Source organism: Tyto alba, unplaced genomic scaffold (genome assembly GCF_018691265.1).
Source record: "Tyto alba isolate M040663 unplaced genomic scaffold, T.alba_DEE_v4.0 Super-Scaffold_33, whole genome shotgun sequence".
Classification (NCBI taxonomy): Eukaryota; Metazoa; Chordata; class Aves; order Strigiformes; family Tytonidae; genus Tyto; species Tyto alba.
In genome coordinates, this window is record NW_024881308.1 from 11604084 (window position 1) to 11618151 (window position 14068).

Consider the following 14068-nt stretch of genomic DNA (forward strand, 5'->3'; position numbering starts at 1 on the left):
TTGTTTGATATAGTTGAGGAAAGTCCATGCAATACATTCTGCTGTTGTTTAGAGATGTTCTTTTCTGGGTTTTATTTCTCAATTTAGTTTTTTTTGTCTGCTACTTCTATTTTTATATGATTTTAGATTTCACATTCATGGACTATTTGTTTTCTTGAAGACAGGAAAGAGTTCCCAGCAGTTACATCGATAGCTGGTCATTTGCTCAAACATTTCTTTTGTTTATGTTGAATTTTATTTTTAAAGATTGTGATTGTTCTGCTGTAATCTTTGGGGTTTAGTACGTTTTTCCAGTCTCCCATGTCAAATTAATTCTATCAAGCAATTGCAGGCTCAAGGTTACATGTGTGTCATCAGTGATAGCAAAAAAAAAAAAAAAATTAAAACATATTCTAATCTCTTGTGTGCAGAACTCCCACTGGTGTAAGCAGGGAAGAATGGAATGTATCATCTGTTTCTTGTTTAAAAAAAAATGTTTCTTCATTTAAATACTTAACTGTGTGAATGAGTGAGGCAGAAAATAGATTCACTTCAGTTCAGCAGGTACGTTTCTACTGGATCCAATGGAGTTGCACCTACTTAAGTGGATACTAAGTTTGGCCACATATATTTTCATAATGAAGCCAGCAGTGGTAAGTCTCTCTTGGTAATACAGTTCTGTACTAATATGTTGAGTCCTTATTCTCCTGTTGGAATCAGTTTCTTTTTATCTGTCAGCAAGGGTTCAGAATTATTTAGTCATCACATTAATTTTTTCAGACTCATTTTAGAAGGGCATATTTCCCGTTGTGTTGCTGTGCACATTAGATATATTCAGTTGGGAGGACAGAGTCAAACTTTGAACTGATTGTTTTCCGTTACCCAGGTTAAGAGAATGCATTAGCAATGTACTCCTCCTTGGATTTTTTGCAAGGTTATATTGCAAAGTACACACAGCTGTATCCCTTCGAGCATCAAACATGTAGTGAGAGCTTATTCACACACAAATAAGTGTTAGTGCATGTTCTGGAAATGCATTAACTTGCTACTCTATGGCAGTTACCTGTCCAAAAAAGAATGAAGTAGAATGTAAGATTGTAATGTATGAACAAAAAGCTAACCACAGGAATGCTAGATCTATAAAAAAAACTCATTTTCATTGATTTTTTGGAAAGTTTGCTGTCAGTGTTTGTGTTTTATTGCAGAAAAATAAACTTTGGCATAAGGAGAAACTCAGTTAAGCCCGCAAAAATGGGGACATCTTATAAACATTACAAAATAAGCTGTTTCAACCTTCTTCCTGATAGTCTCACATGTTAGTGGTCTTGCACGTTAGTTTAATAAAATGTATTTTGGAAAATGAAGAAATCATCTGCTACAGCCTTTCACAAAGTAAAGCAAGACATGCTTGCACAATGGCAGGTGGTCAGGCAGAGTATCTTAGTTTACCATCTGTCAGATGAAATGCAATAGCCAATTTGGTGACTACTCCAGCCTAGCTCCTAGGCTAGGAAAACAAGTTAGAGAAGTTCTCCAGAGAAGTATGGATTTGAGATAGAGACGGGGTTAGGTGTATGTGGGAAATTTCATAAAGGCTGTTGCTTAGGCCTGGTTCAATTTAATTGTGATCAAGTGCTGTTTGCAGATGAGGTGTTGAGCAACTGTCCACTATAGGGAATTGTCAAACCTGTCTCAAAAGGTTTACACTATGGCCTTTGAAATGATAGAAGCCACTTACCTTGTTTGCCTTTCTGCTGTTGCTGTTTGTAGAGAGGAACCAGGGAAAAAATTAAATATTAAGGTTTATGCTGTTATGTTTTTACATCTCCAGATTTGTTAACTGTCATTTGCTTTCTGGGGTAAGGCCAACCTAACTATTTCCAAAAGTTTCTGATGGAGCTTCACTATGTATAGCATTTCCCTTAGGCTGTTCAGCATATCAGCCAGGTGAGAATCATCATCTAGTGCTGCAACACAAAACAATGAATGAACAAGTTCAGAGTAAAAAACAATTCCCTAATAAAATTTTCTACACTAGCAGTTGTATTGTGCACAAAACGCTCTAAATGTGTAAATTAAAGCTGTTGTAAATCTCCTGTTGTGCCAGGAGATGGCAGCATTGATGGTTCCTAACGAAAGCTTTCCCTGCAGCATGGTCTGCTGCTCCCCTGGCTCCATTGCAGTTCTCTGTGGAGCTGGCAGTGCCCTGCAGAGCTACTGCACGTGTGCTGTCATACAAGATACAGTTATTTGTAATATCGACCTATCTCAAAATACTCATGGAATGGATGAAGATACATACAGGATGGAAATACTTTTCAATTTGAGTTTTACAGGACTGTACATGATACCTATCCATAAATGTAAATGAAGACCTTTTTAGAACAATCCATGTGATGGTCTTTTAGCTGCTCAAAGAGACATCTGTATGGCTGCCTGAGTTTGTGGCCTAGGTAGTATTAAAGGTGTTGATAGCATGTTTGAGTACCAGATATTTAAGGAGTTTAGAATTAGGTGGGGGTAGAGCTGACTGAGTTAGCATATGACCTGGACTACTGGCTAGTGTTCTAATTAAATTCCCTTTCTAAGGCAAATCTTAATAACTTACACTAGTTTTCATACTGCTGTCATAGGAGGCTAGGTTTAAAACTGGTAAGCAACTCTAGATTTTTTTTTTTTTTTCTAAAGTGGAATTCTTGGAGGAATTTAAAAGGACAGTAAAAATACTTCACTAAAACCCAAACAGGTAAGCTCATTGACAAGCTACTTAAAACCAAGGGCACTTTGTTCCAAAAAATTGTAATGTAGTGTCTTTTATTTTTGTTTTAAAACTGGGAAATGCACCAGATAATAAAAGGGAGGAATAGTCTTGAGTAACAAGATATAAATATGTTTTTAAATCGCTTATTAACCCCATGCAGCTATTTTGTCCCTGGGGCATATGTGACTGGTAGCCCCTGCTCCCAACCTCTGGTAATGTGGTTGGCATAACTAACACCATTTTAGAAGGCGAACAGCCATTCTGGGTTACTAAGTGGGTAACGTATTCATTCCCTTTCCCTCGTTATCAGTCCCTGAAGGTGCTGTGAACCAACTAGACAAACCAAATAGGTATTTTCTTCCCCTCCCTGCTGACCTCAGAATTCCTGGGTGCCAGGCCGATTACTCCCTTCCTTGCTGGCCTTGAAGGTCCCAGGCACCCAGTCAGCCCGGTGTTGGTGATGACCTCACCACAGAACAGGGAGCACTGTCCATAAAATCAAGCAGTTACAAGTCCAAACTGGGGAACTTTGACCCAAACTGCTGCTGGACAGTGAGACCAGTGACCCCCCCAGTGACCAGGGATGCTTCCACCATTGTCCGCTTCCTCTTGAGGATCGAGTGACTTGTCATCTTTTATATGATTTTCAAATCTAGATTATGATTGTTATATTGATACAGATAACCATGTATTAAGATCCAATCTGTAGAGGGTTCATGTGATAAGCAATTATAAATTAAGCTGTATTATAAATTCTGTTTTATGTTACTTATAGATTGTACCATATCGATTGTACTTGTAGAAATACTGTGCCATTCTCATAATAAATTGTGCTATACTAATCATAAGTAACTACAACTCAGTGCTGTCATCATTCTGCTAAGGATCCATAAAAGAGCCTGTCTGTCCCCTTAGTGTCAGGTGACAGGCTAGTTTTAAAGAAAAAAGAGTAATATCTGCATTGACAGAATGTTGTCTTTGCACACCTCAGGCTGTGAGTTGGAGTTGGTAGAACTGTGTATTTCATCCTACAGCTGCTGGTCAAACAACTGAAAGCCATCTATTATTTCCAGGTAAGCTTAGGTTTATATACAGGCAGCACAGAGACCATCCTACTGCTCTCGGCAATAGGACAGCCATTTTAAATGTGGAAACTTGCTACTGTTCTTCCCTTGCCAGGTCAGAATAAATGAAGCAACATCAGCTGGCTGGCTGCGATGGTTTCAGCAGACAGATGCTAGTACTTTCATTGTACAGTATGTTCTGTGTGCACATGGAGAAGCCTGTGTTCCCAAGAATCTGCAGCAGGAAACAAGCTCATGAGAATGCAGCCGTTGGAGCGGCACGCTGGGATATCGCGACTACGAGTGTTGGGAATTAAGAGTGGCAGTGATCTGTCTGCCCTGCCCTGGGTGGGGCCCGCATGACACGGCAGCAGAGGCTAGCACAGCACAGGGCTGGAGTCGGGCTTGCAGGTACCGATTTCAGCTTGGTGAGGCTCATTCCTCAAATGCAAAGCAAGCGTTCATTTATTTGTACCGTTTACCCGCTTCTGGAGTGGAGATAGTGCTACATTAGGTAAAAGGAAGTCACACAGTTTAGGACTTGCTTGTAAGGTAATATGAGACGGAGGCAATATCACAAAGGGGGCCATGTGCCTCAGGAACACTTGTGCATTGACAGAGCAATTCCAAATGTTTGTGTTGCATCAGTTCTGCAAATACTCTTTGTTACAGTGCATGAAAGATACAATACCTGTCAACATTAGCTTTGTAAAGAGAGACCGTTTTCTTCTGTTGACTAATTATCCAGTGAATATATTCAGTTTGAAGAGACACTTCAATAATTTAGCAGGCATGTGCCAGGTAATATAGGAGCTTTTGTCTTACTAGTGGCATAGATCTTCAATCATGTGTAACTGAACCTCTGGCTTTATGTATTCAAGGAAGTGTTTCGTATAGCTCCTGTATCAAGTGCCACTGAAAAACAGGCCTGGATAAAAGATTAAGGTAATGCTCTTAACTGCGAATAGGAAGAGTCTACCCTTCACTGTCCAGTATATACTTGCAGGCAATAGCTGCTTCATACATGTGAAGTAAGTATATGCTGAGATCCAATAATGAATCTGTTGTAGCAATAGAAGAATGCTGGAAGCTGTATGTTAAATACCTGGGTCCGTTAAGTCTCCTTGCTTTATGGTGTATTAACAAATGCTTTGTAGTTTGATACGGAATACTTTCTGTCATTAATGTTTTTTAAATGCAAATCATTAGCGCTACATTCTTTGGTTTGCTGGACCAGATGAGGAGAATGATAATGTTCAGTTCCTGGGAACGCCAAGAAGCAAAACTCAAGTAACAGTTTTTCTTCAGACCCTCACAAAGTGCTTTATCACAGTTGTGCCATCTTCCAGAAATGTGTAAGTTCAAATGTCTTTTTCTGAGCCACTGTCAACTGGTTCAGTCACCTTCCTCTGCTAGCCTACAGTACTAATCTACAACAAATGGAGATACATCTTGTTTAGAACAGGCCGTGATTATTGTACTCGGTGAAGTGCAGACATAATGCAGTAGCTCAAACTAGTGTAAAACTGCTAAAACCAGAGTAAAAATACAGTCTTTTTACTCTGGAAAGACAGCTGTCTGCCATGCTCCTGCTGTAACACAGTGGGATTTATATGGACTCAAAAGGACAGACATCACTTACTGACAGGGAATTGCTTTCTGCAGATATCTGACTATTCCTTAGAGGTCTCGTTTTTCTACATCGTGTTCATTCATGGTCTAAAGCAGCAGGGTTGCAGACAGTAATCAGTTGTTTATGCATTAATTTTTAATTTATGGAACAGTACCTATATATTTGTAAAGAACAACTTTTGCATCTGTTGAATGTTGTCAGATTTCAAACATTAGCATGTAGCATTTCAGAAACACATTCACTGGACTGAAAGGGATTGGGATTGCCACAAAAACACGGAAAGATGGGAAATGTCTATTAAAAGAGAACAGCTTAGCAAAAGCTTTTTCATTGAACCCTTCTCCTATCAAGCTTTTGTTCAACCATAGGCTGTGTGATGCTGTTCGAGTCATGCTGTAATGCTGACCTGCGTCTTTCACAATGGCTTGGGTCATCTACTTCATCATCTGAGCACCTTCTTTGGTGGTCCTGCCAGCAGCAGTGGGGAAATGAAAGAGAAGATAATTGAACTTTCCAAACTATTCTGTACATGGCTTGGCCCAGGGGAAAGTTCCCCAATAGTAACTTCCCCATTATGGAGACATCTGAGCACCTACTTACTACTCTCTTGCTCTTACTAGGCCTCCTTATCTTCATGGACAGTGCTGTCAAAGCTACCCTTGTGGTAAGGTAACAGAAGAGTTGTTTTCTTTTTGTAGGCTGAGGAAAATGTCCTTTGAAGTAGGACTGGCCTTGGCATCCCCCAGGCTGGCAAAAGGAAAACCGTACTCCACGAAGCGTTTGGATTTCCTGATTTAGTACCAATCCATATGCTTCATTCATGAGCTTGACTTTACTTCAAAAATACAGATCAATGGACCTACCAACCTTTTTGTCTTTCTAAGAATGCATGTAATACATAGCCTTTTTATTGTCTTATGCTCATCTCTATGCGCTTATCCACTAACTAAAAGCATGATGTAGTAACTGGTCTGTGTGATTTAGCAGGAAATGGCCTGCCTTTGTTTCAGTTGTCATGTTCAGCTGAAGTCATTGTCCTGCTGCAGTGTTGGGGACATCGTGTTGCTGGCAGTTGCCTGTTGAGCTATTGATTGCTTTTCCTCATCAGCAATGACTGCGATGCTCCAGCGGGTTGGGTGTGGGTGTTGTACTGTTGGGAACTGGATGGCATCACCCAAGTGTTGACCCTTGCAGCCTGTGGTGGGGCTGCCGTTCTGTGGCAGTGTGGTAACTGTTTCTGTAAAAGACACACTTTAGGCCTTTTGAGATCACGTAGAAGCTGGAATTCTTCCCAGGTTTCAGGTAACTATGTTTTTCTTTTTAAATACCTTTCCAGGGTCCACGGATATAGCTTTTGTATCCAGTGCTGATACGTTGTTTTGATGTTTTGACAGTTCAGTTGTGTTCATATCCTGTTCAGCACCACTGCAAACAGTCATTGTGTTTGAATAGAGTAGACATGGTAAGTAGAAGGCTCTAAGAGTTTCTAATTAAACCTTTAAAGAAAGTTAATTACATACCATGCCAATCTTTGTTTGTTTGTTTGTTTGGTATTCTGCACTCGGCCAGGTTCATTGCAGGCATTAAGTACCTTCTAAAAGTGTCAGAAATTGGAAGGATGATATTGGAGTAGATGGATTATTTATCTCATTGGATGTGACAAAAGAGTCTGTGTTAGTGAGGTCTAAAATACAGCAACCTGGAGAAGAGGACACCACCAGATTAAGGAGACAATCCAGACGGTTGAGACCTGGGTATGCTTGCCTGTGAGAGGTTGAATAGAAAGGGCCCACCTGAGATCTCAGGTCAGTGCCATCAATATGTTCCAGCTCTGAATTCACTTTTCTTTAGCTGTTCAGACTGTTATGTCCATACAATTATGTTGTATGTCCCAGAGCTGAGACATCTTGTTTAGTGTTCTTCTGTGTCCTGACTATTCACTGGTTGGAGTGGGAGGACAGTTCCTGCTCAGTTTGTGCTACCAGTGTCACGTGCAATCCCATGAAAAGGTCATGGGATATGGCCCTGGCAGCTCTGGCAGAGATTGTTAGGAACTTTCTGGCACTTTCTTTTCTTTTTTTTAAATTGGAAAATACCACTTAGGTTTAATATAACAGCTCAATAAATATTTGGGGGAAAAAAAAAAAAAAAAAAAAGTAAAAATAATTATTAATGCTGTTTCAAAATGCCTGAATTTTTCTACTTCCTTCCTTTAAAGAACATGCAATGATTTCTTGGTCATTTTAAAATGTAGCTTATGGTTTTCAAAATGCTAACAAAAGTATGAAGTAACAATTAATATTTTACCAAAACACAACATAAAATGGAAATAGCGAAAACATTTGTTGAACTATTTTGAGATGTAAGCTTTGCAGTTTGACTCAAATGGAGTGTTTTTTCTAAAAAACTTTTTCAGGCAGGACAACACTTTTGTTTGATAATTAAATCCCAGCCTGAGAGAGATGGGACAATATTTCCATTAAAGACCGCCAGAATTTCTGTGCAGAAATTCAAGAAAGGAACAGTATCTTTATTAGAGGTTGTGTTTAGCAGATGATGACTAATGGTTTTGTCTCTTTATCTTTCTCTCCCTTCTCCCCATGCCTTCCCCTTAAGATTTGGGGATACCCGAGCCTGTTCTGAAGAGACTCTTCCTCTATGGCATCACCAAAGGTAAACTTGAGGAAATGAGCAGTATTTTGGCCTGCATATTTAATGTTCTTCTGACATCACCTAATGCTGTCAATAGCAGGAAACGTGTGCTGGATCTCTCTTTAACTTACAGCTTCCGATCACCATTACTTATTATCAGTGGAGGAGTTGTGGTAGAAAATCTGTTTGGAAACCTCTGGTCCAGAAACCAACAAGAATTCTTTTCTTTGTCCTTTCTGTTTTCTGTTTCTAACCTTCATCATCCCTTTCCTGCCTTCTCCTACAAAGTAAATAACAAACTGAAATCAGCTAGTGAAGAGTTTCATAGATTTGTTACATAATTTATCTGCAGTATGAACATCAGAGCACTTTTCATTAGTCTATTAACTAATAGGCCAAAGAGCGATCATTCCCAAGGTCCCAGGAAAGGCAAGGGTTACCATTGCTCTAGGCTGAGACTTTACAATACTGATGATGACACAACTGTTTGGTATAGATGCCAACAGTGCCAGAAAACAATCCTAACCAAGGGCAGTATTTTCATTGCTCAGAAGGCCAGCCCAGCTCCCTGCTGCCAGGCTGTGACAACTACCAGTTGGCAGGCCCGAGCATCCTCAGCGCATGGTCATTCCAGCTCCCTAGCATGCTTTGCCAAGACTGGCTATAGGCTGGTTGACAGACATTTACACACACAACTCCCAGGAGGCTACCTGTGATTAACAGTGCATCATAGATCACGGAGGAGAAATTCCCCAAGAACAGAGTAACCAGCACCAGTTTGCTGACACCAGCACCAATAAATGTAGGTTTGACCAGTCAGGGCATGCTGCAGCACATGTTCATCACTAGTCTACTGAAGCACCTTTCCTTGCTGACCCAATCCTTCCTGGTCCCAAACAGGTGGCTCGCTTTCCCCTGTGACACGCGTGATCGGCACAAGAGCGTGTGGAGGAAAAAGTGCCAAGCTGCTGTGTTGCAGCTGAGCCTAGTCTCTGCGAAACTCAGAGGAAATGGTGATTGTGGAGCTGTGAGCTGCAGGGAGTCTTACTGCCACAGCTCATCTCCTGGTAGATAGGAGCAAAGGAAGCTCTGACAGCGGCTGCACCCAGCAGTAGCAGTTGGAAGTGGTTTACCATCCAGTGGACTTTGATTCCTAACATTGCCTATTGGTCCTGGGAAGTGCAGGACCAGAGGAAGTGGGGAAAGAAATAGCAAGCTCAGGACACATACCATCAAAAAAGAACAAAGCACAACATTCCTGAGTGTAGAAGTTCTCCTTTCTGGTAGTTGCAGGTGTATGAGCAATATGACAGCACAGCCTCTTAGCTACATTGGCCATTATTCCTCTTATACCTATATTTTACTCCAGACTTTTATCCAAGGCTTGCATTGCAGCTGTGCCTTCCTGTGGCAAGATCTTCCAAGCAGTTACAAGCTCTGCAATTTCCCTAGGCTCTGTTTTATTTTTAGGGAATCTTGTTAGAAGTTACCACAATTCAGTTTGTCCTTTGTCATGGCACAGACCCATAATTTTTATTTTGCAAAGGGATATCTAGTGGGAAGGCAGGAAAGTTTGGAGACATAGAATTAGTCTTTTAATGACATTTCCTTTCACCACTCTCTGAAATGTGTTTGTGGTCCAGCAGAATCAAATCAGGTGTGCAATTTGTTGCTTCTATCAGTCCTAGTTACCAATGTCCATATCCATCTGCCATCTTACTGTGTTCTTTTACTGCAGGTTACCTGCATCATTCAAACAGATCATTCTGTGACTACTAGAGCTGATGGTCTGCTTCTATGTAACTAGCACAGCCAGCAAAGGAAATAGAGCTTACTCAGCATCCCTAGTTCTGAAATATTTCAGAAGAGGAAATAATCCTACTGGAAGATTCCTACTGAAGCAAAAGGCTATTCAAAAACCAGTCCTGATTAGGAACATCCTCTGCTCAAATATTTTGTTACAAGTGGCCTGAAGAGGAAGAATTTTTATTTTTTAATTCTTGTTGCAGCAGCAGCTCTGAGTTAAGCAGTGGTCACGATGTATTCAGGGCATCAAAGCAGAAAATCTGAGACAAAGGGCCTAGATGCAGAATTTCCTGCTAAAACCTAAACAAAATGCCACTGCATGCAGCTTCCCTCAAGATCTCCCAACTACGCTACTGTTCACAGCCTAGCTGGTGGCCAGCATCCAGACTGAGCATTAGTAAAACTAACAAACCAAACAGTTCCCACAGTAAGTCCCTTGCTCTCCAGCTAACTTATTTAACTGCGGAGCCTCTGAGAGGGATGTTTCATTTACTCTTGTTGCAATAACCAGTAAGCGGGTATCCATGACAAAACCAAAGGGCACTGCCCTACAGCAATGAAGTCTTGGCTAAACAGCAGCAGAAACTGAAAAAGGTCAGAGCTCCACAGTAGCCCTGCTCCATTTTAAAAATAAAACCCATCAGTTTCCTAAGAAATGAAGGAGGTTCTTCAAGGGCTTTCAGATCAGACCTGAGATGTCTCAACACAATTCTCCCAAAGACACCAGGGAAAGAAAGGGAAATGCTCAGGCAAGTATACAAAGAGAGTGCCACAGAGATTCACTGACTTTCATTCTACCGCTCCCTGTCAAGGGAGGGACGAGAATAGAAAACACTTTGTGGCTTTGCAGAGGGCAAGGAACAGGGCTAGCTTTTCCCCTGCAATGAATTTGCTACTCTTTCCCCATCTCTCTGTCCTGTTCTTGTGTTCCTAGAGATACAACTCCTTCTGCCATAATTTGTTTTTCTTCCTTTAGACAGGAACCATTTCTACGTGGTTCTGTACTTGGATGGTCTTGCAGTGCCACCTTCTCTTAAGATTTTCAGTGGAATCAGGATGCTTGGTTTGGTGATCTGCAGCTCCTCCATTTTACATCTTGGATAATGCTGCTGAAGTCCACCAGAAGGAGCCTTTGTGTATCACTTTTGTATAAACCTCAAGGAATATATTAACATGTAAGTAAAAAGCCAGTGAGTGCTCTTAACTATGTTGAATTACCATAAAAATCTTCCCAATCTGTATGAGAATAGGATGCTCTGGATTTTGCAATACAAAGCCTATACCTTAAGAATATGGATGGTTGCACACTGCTGCTAAAGGTGACTTTTCTCTCAGCCTCCTCATTGATTGACCAGTGTAGTTTTATTTCTTAATAACTACAAAGAAGCAAATACAGCTCCACAAGAACACGTATCAGATGCGTGTCCCTCTTTTTGCTTGCAGTCTGCTCTCAGATTTGTGCTAAGCATTGTCTAGCATTCCCCAAGGCAGCTTCGTACTTTGAGATACGGCTATCTCTGCAGGAGCTCTCTTTGACCAGAGAAATTTGAAACATACTTTTCTTGGGTACTCTTATTATTGTAGTAAAAGCACAGGAAAGTATCAGCAAACTAGCTCTGCCAAGCTCCTGCAGTTTTGATCTGATGGATTTAATCTGTTGGTGTTTTAGGGAGGATGACTTTATCACAAGAACTGGGAGGGGTGGGAGGTGGGGGAAATAATCCATAAAGTTACTCTTACTTGCTTTCTCTTCTCTCTCCTACAGTATTTGTGTAACCGCTCATTAGACCCTGTGTTTGTAATAGCTGTACCAGGAGACTTCATTTCCCATCCTGCTTTCCAGGGTGTGGCAAAACAAATGCACACTCCCCCCATCCACACCTGCAGTGCTGTGGGGTTTGCAGTGTTCACCAAGTACAGGCTTAGCCCTAATTTCTTTCTTGTTCTGTTCAGCCTGTAAGAGAACTTCTGTTCCTGCCTCTAGGAAAGAAGAGGAACTGGGATTCCTCCTTTGAAAGATGCAGGGCTCATGTTTGAAGTGGGAAAAAGTATATGATGTTTTTCTCCCCCTGACCAGTACAAGCATCATGAACTGAGATGCTTCTGGTAGCTGTTGAGAACTATGAGCCTTGCCTTCCTTGCAGAGGAGTTGGAGTCTATTTGGATGATTTGAATCTTTGCCATCATTTGGAGCAGAATTAAGCTCTGTAAAAGGACAGTGACTGAATGCCAACTGGGTTGCCATTAGCTCGGGCAGCCCGGGAAGCAGCTGATGTGCAGTTTGTGGTGGAAGTCATGCAGACAGAAGGGGTATGACTCAGTGGTGGAGAGGCCCTGGCCTCTGGCTTTATTCCGACCCCAAAGGTGTGTTCGGGGCTTGCTGTTGGGATGGACCAGGGACAGCACAAATACACACCACTGCATAAGCCACGGAGGCTCCAAGGATTCCCACATGACAGACCCTTTTGCAGAAGGCTGTTAATAGTGTGGTGGTGGTGTTGGGTGCTGCTGGCCTAGCTCCATCTTTCGTCCACAGTAATCAATGGAAATGTGTCTTGAAGTCTGGTGCTTTAGGAATTAAAAGCTTAATGGCTTTCCTTGGTGCTTTCCCCCCCCTCCCCTTATGAAGCATGGGGTGTTTAGAACTATGGAAGCAGTGCAAGAAAAATATTAATGAATAACTATGGAGTGCAGACATTAACACATTCCTTTGTCTTGAAATAACTGGCTTTTCTCTGTAAAAGAAAAATGTCTGTAGAGCCTGAACCTGCTGTACAGAAGCCAAAGTAGCTGGTGATTTAGAACTTCACTGGCTTTTTTTGCTAAAATGTTACATTTATCATGTGGCAAAAAATATCTCTTTCTCTACAAAATGATAACCCTGTAGAGGCAAGATAAACTTCAGGCACAGGGGCAGTTGTTGAGGTTCTGGCTGATGAATATCTGGGTAATGGAAGCTGTGAATGAAAAATGATTTCTAGAATAAAAAAATATTTCTAGGCCTCCCTCCCATACCCCAGACTCTAACCAATGTTGGAGGGGGAGGAATTAAAGCATTGCAAGCACTTCGCCATTGGAGTGTTCTCCAAGGGTGGATTCTGAGGCACCGAGTGGCTTCTCAGATTTTGTTTCCCTGCATTTATGAACGGAGGGGTACATGAATGGAATATGGGGCTGCATTACACTAACAGTACTCCCAGATTTGAATCACAGCCTTCCCAAGTGAGGGGTGAAAACTGCAGGTCAAATCAAAGGCAGGGGCATTTCACAGCCTCCTTTGTGTGAGTTGCTCATCCTTAGAGGGAACAAAATGCAGAAAGAACCCCATTCCTGACTACCTGTGGAACTGGGAATAATACATCCCTGCCTCACAGAGGCAGGCTGCACAGATTGATGTTGTCCACCAGTGGAGAAGCAGGAAGTTTGGGAACCTGCTTACGAAAGATACTTTGGGATCTCTGGCTCTTCCTCCCTGTTGACTTGGTTCAGGAGCATCCCTTCCTCCTCCCTTGGCTTCCAAACATGCCTTTGCCACTCGGCATGCCCCAAAGGCTGGCAAACTGCCTGACGGCTTTGTCCCGGTGTCTGAACCTGCCAGGGATTAAACACTTGCAGTGGAGATTATTGTGCAATTGAAAAGAGGGAAGGAGGGGTGAAAAAAAAAAAAAAAAAAAAAGAAAAAAGAAAAAAGAAAAAAACACAACCCAAAAACCAAACAACCAAAACCAACACAACAAAACCAACCCAACCCATTTCTCTTTCGAAGCGGTTTTCTTTGGCGGGCTCCTGCAGTGGCAGTCCCCTCACCTACCCCCACGCCCCGGGGCGGGGTGTGGGGTGTGGGCTGTGGTGTAGCTGCACCCCGGGAGCCGCCGGGACTTGTAGTCTGGGCCAGGCTCAGACTGAGGGGCCGGCCGCGGAGCACCCCGTCTGCTGGCGGGGGGGTAGCGGGGTGTCAGCGGGGGGTCCCCGATGCCCGCGGGGGTTCTCTGCCTGCAGGGCAGGAGCCCCGTGGGGCAAAGCGGGTGGGGGAGGGGGGCAGCTGCGGTGCTAGACCAGGGGCTGCAACGGGGACCGACCCCCTCCTCCTCCTCCTCCTCTTCCTCCTCCGGGCGGGCGCGGTGCCGGACTACGCGCCCCGAGCTCCCCTGCGCGGCGGCGGGGCGGGGCGGG

At 42.5% G+C, this 14068-nt stretch overlaps 1 long non-coding RNA gene across 2 annotated transcripts; it reads left to right on the forward strand.

Moving 5' to 3' along the window:
• The first annotated feature begins 286 nt into the window (after nucleotides 1-286).
• Nucleotides 287-12596, forward strand: LOC122154163. Of its 2 annotated transcripts, XR_006166093.1 has the most exons (5): nucleotides 287-6899; nucleotides 7018-7242; nucleotides 8054-8110; nucleotides 10872-11070; nucleotides 11880-12596. It is a non-coding gene; the product is annotated as an uncharacterized LOC122154163 (long non-coding RNA). The 2 variants fall into 2 exon arrangements; XR_006166094.1 differs by lacking the exon at nucleotides 11880-12596 and having other exon boundaries at nucleotides 7007-7242; nucleotides 10872-11136.
• The last annotated feature ends 1472 nt before the right edge of the window (nucleotides 12597-14068 follow it).